At 37.8% G+C, this 17,915-nt stretch overlaps 1 protein-coding gene across 2 annotated transcripts in view; it reads right to left on the minus strand.

Moving 5' to 3' along the window:
• The window catches only part of RNGTT (RNA guanylyltransferase and 5'-phosphatase), a 303,675-nt gene that overhangs the window by 221,885 nt on the left and 63,875 nt on the right, over positions 1-17,915 (minus strand). The gene's annotated exons all lie outside the window — the stretch shown is intronic.

Below are 17,915 nucleotides of genomic sequence, written 5' to 3' on the forward strand. Positions count from 1 at the left end.
GGGGGGTTATACTTTAAAATGCATCATTCCCTCAAATGGTCATATTACCATCACTGCTTCCCCATGAGTGGATCACCAAGAACGGAGTTGTACTTCACGCTATATATAAAAATAAATTCCAAACGGATTCAAGGTGGATAGGCTATGCTACAAATGAATAATGGCAAGATTGGGGGTGAAAATGAAGATGATATCCAGGTACCAATATCTTCAAATGAGAGAAAACTGACAGCAATAAGTAAGAAAGTTAAAAGGCATAAGACCCAAAAGAACAGAATTTTATTTTATTCAGTTGTTCTTGCTTGCTGTTAATTGAAAGAGTGGAGGAATAATAGTCTGGATGTACCACTGAAAATGGAGGAGAATGTTGACTGGTCTTGCCCAACCCCATGCCCACAAGGTATTTCAGAAAAAAGCAACAACTGAAAGACGTACCTCAACTAAGTCAAGGCCAGGGGGGTAGAAAAGACATTAAATGAAACATGAAGAGATGGAAGTTAACATAGCAGAGGTTTATGTAACAGAGGATAATTTGTTTCCCATAAACAAGTGTTCTAAAGAGCGTACAGACATGTGTAGAAGAGGAGAGGAGAAATGGGAGAGCTGATTAAGGTACACGAAGTGTGTGACAAACAGGTTGAAGAGCAGCAAAGAAGACCAAAAGAGCTTACATCTGGGGACTAAATTGGAAGCATGCTGTTACTAGTGTTTTCAAAATAATTAGTCCCAGCAGGGCCCTGGAGATAAGGTGGGGAGCTCAGGCCCTTACTACATATTGAAACAGGGATAGCCCTCGGAGGTGTGGGTCCTGGAGAGTCAGGTTACACTAGGAAAAATAAAATCAGCCTCAGTCTAGAATGACTGTGCCTTGAGAGACTCCTAGACCAACTGCCAGTTCAGCAAGCTGGCAGACAACAGAAATACTTAGCTCCCAAANNNTTCCTGCACATGCTTTTCAGAAGCAGCAACTCCTGGTGGATAGGGAAAGTCTAGAATTCTTGGAAGAAGTTAGCCTTCCCCCGGATTGTGTTTCAAAGAAAATTTAAATCAACATAAGGAAAGGTCAAATAAAAAGCAATTCTGATATCTTCTGCAAAAATGGTATTGAAGACATAATCCATCATGTTGCTCGAGTACTTAGGCCACCACTTTGCAAAGCTTAATATTTACTTTAAAAAGTATTTCGTGGCAAAATGAATTAGGGAAACACTCTATCTTTCTCTTAGAAAGTCAAGCTACATATTAGGAATATTTAAGGTTATGAGAAAACATATAAGAAGTCTCTTTACGACAATAAAAAGGAATAAAATTAGTAAGTAAACAAATTAGTAAGTAAAATTTTCGCTACCTGCAGATGGCATGATACTCTACGTAGAAAACCCAAGAGACTCCACCTAAAACTACTGGAACTGATATGTGTACTCTAAAACACTGATGAAAGAAGTAATCTACAGATTTAATACCATGCCTATCAAATACCAACACCATTTTTCAGAGAACTACAATGAATAATCCTAAAACTTGTATGGAACCACAAAAGACCCCAAATAGCCAAAACAATCTTGAAAAAGAAAAACAAACCTGAACGGATCACAATTCCAGACTTCAAGTCATAGTACAGAGCTGTAGTAATCAAACCAGTGTGGTACTGGCACAAAAACAGACACTTAGATCAATGGAATAGACTAGAAAACCCAGAAACAAAACCACAATTATATGGTCAATTAATCTTTAACAAAAGAGACAAGAATATGCAATGGGTGAAAGACAGTCTCTTCAACAAAGGTGTTGGGAAAACTGGGCAGCTACATGCAAAAGAATGAAACTGGATCACTTTCTTACACCATAGAGAAAAATATATTCAAAATCGATGAAAGACCTAAATGCAAAACAGGAAGCCATCAAAATCCTAGAAGAGAGCACAGGCAGCAATTTCTCTGACATGGGCAACATTTGTCTAGATATGTCTCCTGAGGCAAGGGAAAAAAGCAAAAATAAACTACTATGACTACATCAAAATAAAAAGCTTCCACACAGTGAAGGAAATGATCAACAAAACTAAAAGACAACGTACTGAATGGGAGAAGATATTTGCAAATGACATATCTGATAAAGGGTTAGTGTCCAAAATATATAAAGAACTTACAAAACACACAAAAAATAAATAATCCAATTTAAAAATGGGCAGAAGACTTGAACAGACATTTCTCCAAAGAAGACATATGGATGCCAACAGACACACAGAAAGATGCTCAGTATCACTCATCGTCAGAAAAATGCAAATCAAAACCACAATGAGATACCACCTCACACCTGTCAGAATGCCTAAAATCAACAACACAAGAAACAACAGGTGTTGGCAAAGATGGGAAAGGGGAACCCTCTTGTGCTGTTGGTGGGAATGCAAACTGTGCAACCACTCTGGAAAACAGCACAGAAGTTCCACAAAAAATTAAAAAGAGAACTACTCTACAAGCCAGTAATGGCACTACTGGGTATTTACCCAAAGAATACAAAACCCTAAGCCTAAAGGATGCATGCACCCCAATGTTTACTGAAGCATTAGTTACAACAGCCAAATTATGGAGGCAGCCCAAGAGTCCACTGAAACATGAATGGATAAAGAAAATGGGACACACACACACACACACACACACACAATGGAATAATACTCGGCCATAAAAAAAGAATGAAATCTTGTCATCTGTAACAATTTGGATGGAGCTAGACAGTATATAATGCTAAGTAAAATAAGTCAGTCAGAGAAAGACAAAAATGATTTCATTCATATGTGGAACTTAAACAAAACAAACAACTACACTGGAATTAAAATTAAAAACTTTTAACAAAAGCAAAAAAAAGAAAGAGAAGTCTGTTTTTCTTATTTAGCCCATTATCTTTAAACTTAATCCTGATACCTGTTAGTATTTAGCAGAATTGGTGCTCTACATTCATAATTTGAGAATGGCTGAATTATGCTAATACATTTTAAAATTCAGAAAAAAGAAATGGTTTGCCTCTTCTGCTCATATGACAAAAATCATATTTCCCTTTTTATGGCTGCTTAGCAGTTCAGAATTAAATATAATGTTGAAACTGAATAAATATTCAATTCCAGGGTGTGGCATATTTGTTTTTCCTGTCATAACTGTTTATTTCCTATTCACACTTTAACACACAGACACACACACACACATATATACATATATATGTATATCTTACTATCAGACCTTTCTTTTTACTTCAAGTAGAATATTAAAAGAAAATACTGTCTATGTACACTTATTGTAAACAGATTTTTTTTAAAGATTTTATTTATTTTAGAGGGAGAGTGTGTGGGCACGAGCAGGGGCTAAGGGTAGAGGGAGAGAGAGAAGACAACTCCCCACTGCTCCCCAGGGAGCAGGGAGCCCAATGTGGGGCTCAATCCTAGGACCCTGGGATCATGACCTGAGCTGAAGGCAGACTCAACCAATTGAGCCACCCAGGCGCCCCTATTGTAAACAGACTTAAAAGACCAAGGAAAAAAAGGCTTTAGAAGATAGAATTCAGTATAAAGGGCTGCTCGTGGGAAACACAGCTTCCATCTGCAGAGATACCAGAGAAATTATTTAGCAGTTGGTATTCAAGGATTCTTCTGCACATATAAATTTTCAGGCTTTGGAACAAAAGTTTGTGGGATATGATTTTTTGGTTTCAACACCAGTCATTCGAAATCATGTGTTCTTTTGTTATGTGATATCTATGAAAAATAAGGACCTTTTTCATGTTAACAAGAGAAGGGATGTAAAAATATTCCACATCACTCCAAAGTCTCTGAAAGCAGCCAGATGCTAAAAAAAAAAAAAAAAAGAAAAGAAAAGAAAAAAAAAAAGGCAACTATCCCATATACCATGATATGCTGGCAAGACACTAAACAAATCACCTCAAGCATAAATATTGAAAAGGACAAGTACATGACTCTACAGGAACATATAAAAGGTGGAACCTGTCAGAGTGTGGAGATCGAGAAAGGTATCCCAGAGGGATTCTCATGTAGTTGATAATAACAGCAGCTTATTATCACTTACTGAACAATGACTATACACAGAGCACTGTTCAGAGTACTTTACATTAACACATTTAAGCCTCACAGTAACCCTACCATGTAGGTAAAATTATTATCCCCATTTTCCAGATGAGGAAACTGAAACACGTATTAACTTGCTTCAGGTCATAAAGCCAGCAAAATAACAAAGCTGATATTAAAACCTAGGCAACGGCGTATCTCTACAACCTCTATAGTGTACTGTCTCTGGCCTGCATCATGCAGGAGTTAACCAAGGAACTGCTATGGGATGGGAGGCTGAAGGAAAGGTAGGTGGGGGTGCTGACAATCAGAACTTGGTACAGTCTACCAGGCGCAACATATTTGAGACGAACTGAATCTGCATGTTCTGGCAACTAAAAAAACTTCAGATACTGAAGCATAAAGAGAAAAAGAGATGGGGCATTGGGTGGCTCAGTTGGTTAAGCATCTGACTCTTGATTTGGGGTCAGGTCATGATCTCAGGTCGTGAGATCAAGCCCCGAGTGGGGCTCTGTGCTGGGTGTGGAGCCTGCTTAAAAACTCTCTCCCTCTGCCCCTACCCACCGCTAAGAAAGAGGTGGGGGGGGGGGGGAATGGCAGGGCTTGAGACTAGAGAAGTAGTTCCAAACTTAGGAATTGATGAAAATCTTTTTTTTTTACTTTATTACTAGAAAATGAAAAACCCCTGGAATGAGACAAACAGAAACCATATGGGTAATTCAAGCACTGATTTAGTACAGGAACCTGGTTACATAGATACTGAAATGCTGAAAGGGTAAAAAGGAACGCTAAGGGAATCAAGAGATTAATAACTGCAGGAAGTACTACCACCACAGGGCTAGGGCTAGGGGAACAAAATGGAAGAAGTGTGTTACGAGAAGCTAGGAGCTTGGAGAAAGGGTATTATGTGGCTATGCCTAGAAGAGAGTGGGGAGGTCCATGGAGTTTGGTGTTCAAACCTCTAAGGAACTGGCACCACACGGCTGATACCTTGGCCTCTAAGGAGAGGAGCCCTGCAACTCAAGTTTGAGTCCCTATGGAAGAGGTACAGAAAAGAGGATGCTCAAACTGCTCAGGGGACACAGCCCAGTGGGGGTGGGTGAGGAAGAGATGCAAATGCACTCCATCTATCTAGAATGCACCACCCAGAAGTTGGTAGCTGGGAGAGGGAGCAGCAAGCCTGGTGCTGGGAGTGCCAAAAGAAGCTGGAGAATGAAGCGATGGTTACCGTTGACTACTGGAGGTATAAAGAAACTAGAAACAGAAGTCTTACCTCCCGAATGCCCCCCAAGGGTCCCAGTGGTAAAACCCAACAGGAAGCAAGCTGGCAAGGAAGATATGCAGTTTGCAGAGTCCCAGTCCCCCCATCGTGGTTTAAAAGGGTAGACCCGAGCTGAGAAGTAATAGGTAAATAAAAGGCGGACCACTGAAAGGCTGTTAGCCAAAAAAAAGCATAATCTGACCCATATTTTTTAAAGTTCACTCCCACATAATGTACACTCCTACAGAGTAGGAACCAATGTGTAGACCAGAGATATCACGAAGCTTCTGTTGTATACCAAGTGGGACTACAACTGGCAAAGATTACTCAGAAGTAAGTGGATCAATTCAAGGCATTTAAGAGGCAGATTGACAGGACAATACGCTATTGATTAGATATGAGGCTTAAGGAGTAGGAAAAGTAAAGGATGACTCCCTAGCTTTGGCATAAGTAATGGGTGTACCTTATTGACTGAGCCATGAAGCATCTAAGAGGAAGGACTAACTGGTTTGGCTTGGCAGAAGTGACAGATATCATAAATATGGATATGGAAATTTTCATTTTCACATTGAAAATCAAAAGCCCTCTCCTGGCAACCAGGTTAGAAATAGGCTCAGGTTCTAAACCAGACAATCAAATGTTCCCTTCCCAAAATGTCTAAGTTCAGTGAGTAACAGTGAGGCACAAGAATAGCTGAAAAATTATTCAGAGCAACAGCAGGGTCGCTGTCAGCAAGTGCCAGTGGTGGCTTCCTACTCGAAGTGTTCCTGTGCCTGATCTTGGCTCTGGTCCTTGATACCTGGCTGCCCCTGATGCCAACCCATTTTCTCAGACTGGTTCTCCTAAGAGCTTTCCAATTTACTGCTTTCCTTAAATTAGCCAAAGTTGATTTCTACTGCCTACAGTCAATGTAATGCTAACAGATATGCTGATTCGTCTTTTTTTTTCCTTTTTGCCCACTGTATAACAGGTAAATTCAAGTAATTTAAATTTGTCTATGATGTAACCTCACTGTTGTGTTCCCCAACATACCCTTAATACCAAGGGTTACATGACAGTAGCTCTTTACATAATAATTTCATGCCAAGAGACATGCCATCTATTTCCTGTCCTTCAACAGAGGTAAGTGTATAACGTTAAGCCCAGAGTTTACTTTCCCTTTGTATCTTTTCTCTCCTAAGAATGCATGGCCAAACCTCTATACCAGCTATCTTCCCTCTCATCTCTATTACCAAAAGAAGCGGCACACAAGTACTTGAAACCTAATTCTCAAGGTTGTAAAACTATACAGAAATAAATTCAGGTATACTAAAATTCCTTACAAAGAAAATTCAGTTTAGAGCCACTTCCCCATATACAATTATAAACCGGCCTGACATAAGACCAGGTGGTCAGACTCTGCCCCCTACCCCCCAGCACCTGTCACACCTTATTCTAAAAACAATACAAGAACAGCTGACTTGCCAAATGCCAGCTTTCTTCCTTTCCCATGGGGGCTTATATGCACACTTTGCCTTTTTCTCTCACTAGCTCACCACTCAGTAAATTTTATCTATGGTAATCTCTCTTGCAAAGTAGATCCCTGTCTCCTTTAACCCAATTTTTTCTGTTTCTTTCAACTCTTACGAAAAATTCTATTACGTCTATTTTACCAAAAATTTTTTTAAATAAAAAGACATTTTCCTTTTTCTCACCTCATTCACTTAATGAGCCTAAGAAGACTCTGATCAAGGCTAGTGACACATCTGTATCAAGCAAAATAAAAAAAGTCATTAAGATTTTAATCCACCTACACAAAATAATCAGTGTCACAGAGTCCCCGTCACAATCTCCGTCATACTCTCACTCTCCTCCTCATCCTGTAAAAGCAAATCAGTTTTCCCCAACAGAATTTTTAAACTAGTCAAAACACTGTTTTTTATAAACTTCTTGCATTTGTTCCAATTATAGTTTGGCTAGTTACCAGTGTTGGAACAGTACCTTTTGTCATTTTTCACAGCTGACATCCACAGTAATGTAGCTACCTTAGGAATTAAGCAAACTTCATGGCCTCGGTTGGCAACCCAATCACCATTTAGATTAGAATGCTACAGAAACACAGCCTACACTCTACCAAAATAAGTTCAGGAATCTCAGAGAAAGACTGCTGATGAGTTTAGGAATCACTGTTTGCATCACTTTCACAACAGGAACAATACCTGATGATGTAATCCTACACATGAACTCTACTTTCAAACTAATAGCTATTTACCTGTTTATGTGACAAAAATAACATTTCAACCCTTGAGAGGAAAAACTATTTGAAAAACAAGTACAGCTTTACCTTATTTCATCTTCCAGAAATTCAAAGAATTCACATTAAGGTCATTCTTATTTTCACATTAAATAATTAAAGAGAACACACACACCTACAGTAATACCACCACCACTACCTAAACTTTTTAAAATTTCTGATTACTGTTAACAGTCACTGAAATGAAGACACAGTTCTAACATATTCTCTTCATCAAAAACTATCAAAATTTTCATTCAGCATAATAAAAGATTCCAACCCAACAAGTAATTTTATTTTGATTTACTGATTCTATAAGCACAGCAGTCTTCCTCAAAAGGATTATGCCTCTTTTAAATCCTCATATCACATCAATTTAAGGTCATGAAACAGATGGGATTAAGGTTTTGTGGTCTTAAATTCACTTTAAGCCCACAGCTTCATTCTATTAAGTGATCACTTACATACACACAACAGTAATTAAACAGACATGTATTATCTAATTTTAAATTGCAAAGCCCATTCACTTCCCCACCAATTTAACTGTCAGATTTGTCTAACCAGCCTTTGATCTTAGAATGTTAATTGTTTATTAAATGGCAAGCCAGCAGCATGCCATTTAGACAACTTCCCAACATTTAAATGTCTTTTACCTAAGCATAGCCATCTTTGTTTTCTATGTTGTTTATACAGCAAATTTTCTACAATGTTCTGTTCATATACTTTTTTTGTTTAAGCTTGGTACTTGATAAAACTTAGTCTATGGAAAAATCATCAAACGACTCTAACTTTTCTTTCAATTTAGGTAATTCATCACAAGTAAATCCTGCAGACCTGAGGGTATCTACCAGTTTAAAAAAACAAAAAAGAAAAGAAAAATCACAGATTCTCCAAGCTTTCTCATTAAAATATGTGTGCTTATTTCTATTAACAGATATTAATCATTTTCAAATATAGATGTTTCTGTTTCAAGATACCCCCTTCAACAGAAAGATTTAGTGTGTTGTGAAAAGCTTAAAAATCAACACTATAAAAGTTTGGCAAGGTGTAAGGCCCAGTGTCAGTTTCTAACTTCCTCCCTCCCACTCCACAGAATTACTGATATGTAATACAAATAATCAAGTGTATAATAAGATACAGAGCAAATTCGTTGCACCCAACAATTAAAAACATAATTTAATCTGCTTACTTTGTTTACATGTGTCAATGGTACAAATGCTATCATTATGGGCTTCGGGAAGCCTGTATTACCAGACTCAACAGTGCTTGCCATCTAGATCCTAAAAAAATACACAGACAGATTAGAAACAAAAATCTCATCAAATACCATAATTCTAACTGTCCAAACTCCTAAGCATATGCTTTACCTTCGAGTTTGCAACTTCTTTATCCCTTTCTCATTTTGCCATCTTGTATTGCTCAGAAATTTGTGCCTGCCTATTTCTAAGCCTACGTATTATACTACTACACCATCTTATCCTAAAATACACGGGAGTCTACTATGGTCGTTAAGAACATGCATCCCAGACAGACACTTCTTAGCTCTGTGATTTTGCGCAAATCACTTACTGCTCTAAGACTCAATTTCCTCATCACGAGTCTCTACCTCTCAAGGTACTTGAAAGAATTAAATGAGGTAGTACACCCATGTTCATTTCATGGCAGCACTATTCACAACTGCTAAATTGTGTAAGCAACCCACGTGTCCACCGACAGATGAATGGATAAGACAATGTGGTATATAGCAGAATATTATTTACCCTTTAAAAAGGAAATTCTGACATATGGTACTAAACCTCGAGGACATTATGCTAAGAATTTAAGTCAATCACAAAAAGACGAAATAATGCATGACTCCACTTATATGAGGTACCTAAAGTGATAAAAATCAGAGAAACAGAAAGCAGAATGGTGGTTGCTAGGAGCTGGGGGAAGAGCGCAATGGAAAACTATCATTAATGGATATAGAATTTTAGTTTCGCATGATGAAAAGAGTTATAGAGAGGAAAGAAAGGTGGTGATGACTGCACACATTATGAATGTATTTAACACCACTGATCTTAAGAATGGTTAAGATGGTAAATTTTATGACATATATATATATTTTTTACCACAATAAAAATCATTGGAAAACATAAAGAACTGGGGTGCCTGGGTGGTTCAGCTGGTTAAGCATCTGCCTTTAGCTCAGGCCATGATCCCAGGGTCCTGGGATCGAGACCTGCATCCAGCTCTGCTCGGCAAGAAGTCTTCTGGTCCCTCTCCCTCTGCCCCTCCCCTGCCCCACTCATGTGCTCACTCTCTCTCTCAAATAAATAAATAAAATCTTAAGGAAAGAAAAGAAAAGAAAAGAAAAGAAAGAGAAAGAATTAAGCAAGTTACCACAGGAAGGGTTCAGAACAGTGCCTGGCACATGGTAATAAAACCTCAGCTACTGGGGCACCTGGGTGACCCAGTCGGTTAAGCGTCCAACTCTTGGTTTCAGCTCAGGTTATGATCTCAGGGTTGTGAGACCAAGCCCCACATTGGGCTCCGACCTCAGCATGGAGTCTGCTTAAGATTCTCTCTCTCCATTTCCCTCTGTCCCTCCCCTGCTTACATGTTCTCTCTCTAAAATAAATAAATAAAATCTTTTTTAAAATGTCAGCTATTGTTATTATATTATGTCTAAGGATATACAGTATTTAAAGTTGGATATCAATATTATTAATACTACAACTAGTATTTTACACAAACCAAAAAGGAATTGAGGTTATTCACAAAACAAACCTTGGATAAGACAGAAAGGATTAGTTTAAAAACTTTGTAGACAGGAAAGAAGACAACCCTTCCAAGGAGAAAAAAGAGAAATGAACAAACACACAAATTTTGAAATGTAGAAGAACAAACCATAGGTTACCCACCGCCCACAAACTCAAGCTTATCAGCGTATTTATACAAAGGCAGACAGCAGCTACAATAAATAGCTACTTAATTCATTTTTCCATGAATAGGTGTCACCCAGTTTTGTAAAATCAGACGCCATACTACTTGAGTGAGCAATAACTCAAAACAGAATTCAAATTAAAAAACCTGAATCAGGGGTGCTGGGTGGATCAGTCAGTTAAGCCTCTGCCTTCAGCTCAGTTCATGATCCCGGAGTCCTGGGACTGAGCACCGCATAGGGCTCCTTGCTCAGCAGGAAGCCTGCTTCTCCCTCTCCCTCTGCCACTACTCCCTTCCTGTGCACTCGCTCTCTCTCTCTCTTTCTCTCTCTCTCCCTATGCCAACTAAATAAATAAAATCTTTGAAAAAACAACAACAAAAGAAACCTGAATCAGGTGGATCTCTCAATCTGTCTAGGAACTTGTTTTATAAACACTAGGATGATAAAAACAAACCTGAGCCTAAAATACTCCACTGTATTTAAACAGCCTCATAAGATTTACTGCCAATAATGGTACATACAAATATACAATAACCCCAAAAACTACTGTATATAGTAGAAAATTATGTTTTGATTCCACAATCTAACTCATTAAAATGAAAATTAGTAACAGCATGAATTAACTTATAATTAAAGCTATCGAAGTTCATATTTCCCTTACCAGTGCCCCCCCAACAGAAAACGTAATTATCATAAAATAAGAGCTGACTGATAAAGTCCCCTCCTACGTACAAGTTTACAAAATCAACTAATTAACAGAGTTTAGGTAAATCCAACAAGCAGAATATCAAAGCATATCTTTCAACTAGTGAAAAAACTATCATCTGGACTAAATTTATTTCCTACCAGCAATATGCATCGTGCCCCCTCCTCCTTTCTACCAAACTACAAACAATTAGAAAATTATGGAATCTTAAAGGGGTGGAAGGGTTCTTATATCGTCCCATTTCACCCAAGTAGCAGGTGCACAGATGTCAGCACACATACACATTTACCCCCCCCCCAGCCTTGCAACAATCCTAATAGCACTTAAGGCATAAGAAAAACCAGGCTGGATTCAAATGCAAGTAAAAACAAAAAGTGTTTATACAGACACTACCATCTTATCTGGTTATATTATCTCCTCCAGTTCACATATGTCTGAAAATAAAGTGCATGATAACAGTCACTTTACATAAACAGAAACATGATTTACCTTTCTATAGCAAGAAGATTCTACCTCAAAAACTTGATTTGAATTTAATATAGATATTTTTAATGCCATCTAAGTTTACTTAATTTGTTTCTCAATGGTCACCTGAAGTCCAAAATGTACTGGAAAACAGTAGGTGGACACAGACATAGCTGAAAAAAATCAATTTCTTCAAATCCTCAAAAGCAATAGTTCAAAGACAAAATCTTATGATACCTCTTAAAGATTCAAGATCAATAAAGTTGGCTATTTATTAAAAATGAGCTGCCATTTTATTAGAAGAGGGTTTTCTCCTGGTTTTTAAATATTTCCTACACTAAGAAATATGACTTTTTTGTCACATTAAATAATAAAAGTCCAACTGCTAATTAGGTATGGGTTGTTGAACATCCTGAGAAAGTGGAGCAAGACATTAAGTCTTGCTACTTAATGTGTGGTCCTTGGACTAGTAGCACTGATATTGCCTGGGAACTTGTTAAAGATGCAGAATCTTGGGCCTCACCCCAGACTTATCTAATCAGAATTTACATTTTAACAAGATCCCCAAGTGATTCATATGCAGTTAAATGATGAAAAACGCTGGTTATCTAAGCACCCTTAACGCTCAAATTGCAAAGGAAAATGGAAAAGCCAAACTGTGTGTCATTCAAAGCCCTTGTTTCTTTGTCGATCTTCTGCTTAGATGATCTGTCCACTGCTGTGAGTGGGCTGTTAAAGTCCCCTACTATTAATGTATTATTATCAATATGTTTCTTTACTTTGGCCATTAATTGGTTTATATAATTGGCTGCTCCCACATTGGGGGCAAAGATATTTACAACTGTTAGATCCTCTTGTTGAATAGACCCTTTAAGTATGATATAGTATCCCTCTACATCTCTTATTACAGTCTTTGGTATAAATCTAGTTTGGGGGCGCCTGGGTGCCGCAGTCGTTAGGCGTCTGCCTTCGGCTCAGGGCGTGATCCCAGTGTTCTGGGATCGAGCCCCACATCAGGCTCCTCCGCTATGAGCCTGCTTCTTCCTCTCCCACTCCCCCTGCTTGTGTTCCCTCTCTAGCTGGCTGTCTATGTCAAACTAATGAATAAAATCTTTAAAAAAAATAAACAAAATCTAGTTTGTCTGATATGAGGATTGCTACCTCAGCTCTCTTTTGAGGGCCATGTGGTAAATGGTTCTCCAACCCCTCACTTTCAGTCTGGAAGTGTCTTTAGGTATAAAATGAGTCTCTTGTAGACAGCATATGGATGGTTCTTGCTTTTTTATCCAATCTGATACCCTGTAGTCTTTTGGTTGGAGCTTTCAGCCCATTTACATTCAGAGTAACTATTGAAAGATAGTGCCATTGTATTGCCTATGAAGTCCCTGTTTCTGTAGATTGTCTCTGTTACTTTCTGGTCTAGGTTACTCTTGGGGTCTCTCTTCGCTTACAGAATCCCCCCTAATATTTCTTGCTGGGCTAGCTTGGTGGTCAAATAATCTTTCAGTTTCTGTCTGTCCTGGAAGTTCTTTATCTCTCCTTCTGTTCTGAATGACAGTCTTGCTAGATAAAGTATTCTTGGCTGCATGTCCTTCTCATTTAGTACCCTGAATTTATCTTGCCAGTCCTTTCTGACCTGCCAGGTTTCTGTGGATAGGTCTGATGTTATTCTGATGTTCCTCCCTCCATACATAAGGAATCTCCTCTCCCTAGGTGCTCTCAGGATAGCTTCTTTAACTCTGAGATTTGCATTATATGTCAGGGTGTTGATCTATTTTTACTGATTTTGTAAGGGGTCCTCTCTGCCTCCTGGACATGAATGCTTGTTTCCTTCCCCGGATTAGGGAAGTTCTCAGCCATGATTTGCTCAAATATATCTTCTAGCCCTCTCTCTCTCCACCCCCTTTGGGATCCCGATAATTCTGGCATTGTTTCGCTTCAAGGCATCATTAAATTCTCGAAGCCTTTCTTCATGGGCTATTAGTTGTCTTTCTCTCTTTTCCTCAACTTCCTTCCTTTCCATCAGCCTGTCCTCTAGATCACTTATTCTCTCTTCTGCCTCACTGACTCACGCTGTTTCAGCATCCAATTTAGATTGCACCTCATTTATAGCATTTTTAAGTTCGGCCTGACTAGATCTCATTTCCGCCCTTAGGGATTCTATATTGTCATTTATGCTTTTTTCAAGCCTAGTTATTAACTTTATAATTGCTATCCTGAATTCCATTTCTGCTTACTTATATCCAAATCAATTAGATCTGTGGCAAGAGAATGCTGCCTCTGGTTCTCTCCTTTGTTGTGAAATGGGCAGAACACATGAACAGACACTTCTCCAAAGAAGACATACAAATGGCCAACAGACACATGAAAAAATGCTCCGCATCACTTGCCATCACAGAAATACAAATCAAAACCACAATGAGATACTACCTTACACCAGTTAGAATGGCTAAAATTAACAAGACAGGAACAACAAATGTTGGCTAGGATGTGGAGAAAGGGGAACCTCTTACACTATTGGTGGGAATGCAAACTGTACAGACACTCTGGAAAACAGTATGGTGGTTCCTCAAGAAGTTAAAAATAGAGCCACCCCACGGCCCAGAAATTGCACTACTGAGTATTTACCCCAAAGATACAGATGTAGTGAAAAGAAGAGGCACCTGCACCCCAATGTTCATAGCAGCAGTGTGCACAACAGCCAAACTGTGGAAGGAGATGAGATGTCCTTCAACAGATGAATGGATGAAGAAGATGTGGTTCACATATACAATGGAATATTACTCAGCCATCAGAAAGGATGAATACCTACCATTTGCATCGACGTAGATGGAACTGGAGGGTATTATGCTAAGTGAAATAAGCCAAGCAGAGAAAAACAATTATCATATATTTTCATTCATATGTGGAATATAAGGAATAGCACAGAGGATCATAGGAACAGGGAGGGAAAACTGAAGGAGAAGAAATCAGGGAGACAAACTATGAGAGACTCTTGACTCCAGGAAAAAAATTGAGAGTCGTGGAAAGGGGGGTGGGTTGGGCATAGGGTAACTGGGTGATGGACATGAAGGAGGGCACATGATGTGATAAGCACTGGGTGTTATACACAACTAATGAATCATTGAACATTATATCAAAAACTAATGACGTACTATATGTTGGCTAATTGAATTTTTTAAAAAAGAAAAGGCAAACGGATAAAAATCAAACAAAAAAAATTTTAAAAAATTTTAAAACATGTAAAAGGAGCTTTCACAGAAGCGCCTGCCCAAAAGTTACAAATAGATTTTTCCTCTGTTCTTAGCTATAAAAATATTCTTGTTTTAATGCTAACTCAAGTAAAAGGAACAAAGAAGAGTGTGAAAGAGAAGAAAAAGAAGACAATGCAAGATCACAAGTTAGTCCCCATCATAGTCCTCTAGTCTTCACATTTTATATTATGCAACTTTTGAAACTCACTATTATCTAGACTAACTGAATAAATGCTAATATAATCTACTTTTAGTAAAAGCTATTAACTGAGTCCCAAAAAAGGTTCACCTAATAGCCTTTGAATGATAACTGAAAATAGGAAATAAAATGCTGGGGGGAGGACCGTGGGGGGCAAATTACTATAGGGTCTTCCAGTGCCCCCTGTAGGATAACCCCTTGGGGATATCTTAGTAAAGTCAGCTGTGACATCACCCCCTTTCTTTTATTCTTCCACTCACCAAAGTTTAGTCTGCTTCCCCTTCCACAGCAAATGTTCATTTCCCTGCTTTCTAAATCACTATGGAAAATACTGTTACCACTTTCTATTTCAAACACAGCTCTTTTAAGTCCCTCAAAGGCCACTGGGCTAAGCAACTGACCCAGCAACTCCAGGTGGCCTTAAACTTCAAGAAGACTGAGATAAAGGAGATAAAGGATCCCCTACCTTACAAATTCCTAAGAATAATTCAAGAAGTAGTAAGAATTGACCTTAAGGCAAAATTTAAATCAGAGATTCAAGGTTTAGCAATCATTAAGACTTTGACATGTTTAAAGATATAAACAAAAGGTTTAACCCAGGCACCAGTAGTAACAATTCTCTTCCTTTGGTCTAACCATCAACTTGCCCAGTGACCAGAAGTTACAAAGATTCTGGATTTATCACCAATTACTAGTCAGCACTGTCCAGCTCAGGCTGTTTCCCTCCTCTTGCCCATATTATTCAACCTTCAGTAGTCAATCTTCTCCTAAGAACTCCTACATTCCTATGCCATGTCATTTACATGCAATTATATTTCATACTGTGCTCTCATGCATTCCCATGTTAATAGAGCAATTAGAGTTTGACCCATTTAAGGGCATGAACCAGGTCTTTTTTTTTTTTTCTTTAAATGGGCTACCTGCTCAGTAGGGAGCCTGCTTCTCCTCCCTCTGCTGCTCTCCCTGCTTGTACTCTCTCTCTCTCAAATAAATAAATAAAATCTTAAAAAATAAAAAAAATTTAAAAAAAGATGTTATTTTTAAGTAATCTCTGCACCCAATGTGAGGCTCAAACTCACAATCCCGAGCTCAAGAGTCACAAGCTCTACTGACTGAGCCAGCCAGGCACCCCATGACCAGGTCTTAAAATTTTCTTTTTTTTGAATATGTACAAACTAATTCTCCTCTCAAAACTTTGCCACTGAAAGTGACCACACATTTAAATATTTTATTTGGTAGCTCCAAGTATATAGTCAGCACAGCTACCAATTAAAACATGCCCCAAATTAGAAACTGTCTTTAAAATAAGCAACATCTTTTTATTTTCATATTATTTCTACTAGAACAATGAATATTTTATTTATTTTAGCAAAAGAGAAAGACCTAATCTATAATGATTTTACTTTCAACACACATATTATACTCTACCATAAAGATCCTCAAGTATTTATTTTAAATTTATAAATGGGCTAATAGCACAACTAAGGTATTTTTAAGGACATGCACATAGAGAAAATGTAGTAAGTAAAATTATATCTAAGTGTACCAGTTGTTCTAAATTATTTTTAATTTCTCCATTTATTAGTAAATAATGCTTAATGGATCACACTATTAGCATTAACTGGTTTCCACTAGTCTCTGTTCATGTTCACATAAAAGTACCAGGAGATAGTTTAGATGTACCAATCTCAACAGCTAAATACTAAATATAAGAAGCTAAATACTACTGAGGCTACAAAAATAAATATAATATAGACTCATAATATTACGGCAACCACCAAGGCCAGATCACGGAGCAGACTCACTGTGCAGTTGCCTGAAGTTATAATAAGCAGCAATTTTATTTGTTGTAGTTATATACTGTACTCTGTACCCCTTGCCACAAGTGTATATCATCAAGCTAATATAAGACATAAAAGGCTTAAATGCCATTCTAAATAATTCACGAGGAGACAAAATTTGGTTCTCTGCCCATGCAAAAGTATTTTAAAAATTAAATATTCTAAATTCCAAAATGTTGCTGAAATAAAATTTGTCCAAGAAAGCTCACCTGCCAGCAAAAATATCAGCAACAGCAGCAACATTAGAGCTGGGCTGAGAGCCAGAGACGCAGTGTACTAGGATGGGTTGCCTATAAAATCTTCAAATCAGACTTCACAATTTTAAAAAGAACTGTCAGAATTACTCATTTTCAATTTCTTTAACTCGTTCACAGATACTAATGCAAACTTTTGGAAACCAAATTACCAGAAACATGCAAAAACTGAATATAGTTCCCCAAGAAAGTAAAAATACTATATATGATTTTTAAAGGAAAAAAACATATGGTCATAGAAATTTCTTCCCTAAAATATAACTAGAGCACATATGTCAAAATCACTATTCTTCGTATACCACACACAAATCAAATGACTTTTCTATCCTCGGACCATAAATTTCACCAACTAAAATAAAGAAAGGAGTTATATTCCAGCACAATTTTTTCTATTAGACTCCTTTGCTCCCAACACAGACAATTGAGAGCAAAAAGGCCACATGGAATAAAAGAGAATCTTCACATCATTCTTTTACTCTCTGGGATTCCTACATAAAACACTGCTGTTTTCTGAAGCAGACAAAATACTTTCAGGGATTTTAATATGGTTTAATCTTATTTACAAATACACTTCCAAAATGACACTACGCAGTCCCCTACAAATATAATTTAGATTCAATGCACAGTAGAGTATGTCAACATTATCAAAACTACTATATTTTCAATAT

This window comes from Ursus maritimus, unplaced genomic scaffold (assembly GCF_017311325.1).
Source record: "Ursus maritimus isolate PB19 unplaced genomic scaffold, ASM1731132v1 scaffold_13, whole genome shotgun sequence".
Taxonomy (NCBI): domain Eukaryota; kingdom Metazoa; phylum Chordata; class Mammalia; order Carnivora; family Ursidae; genus Ursus; species Ursus maritimus.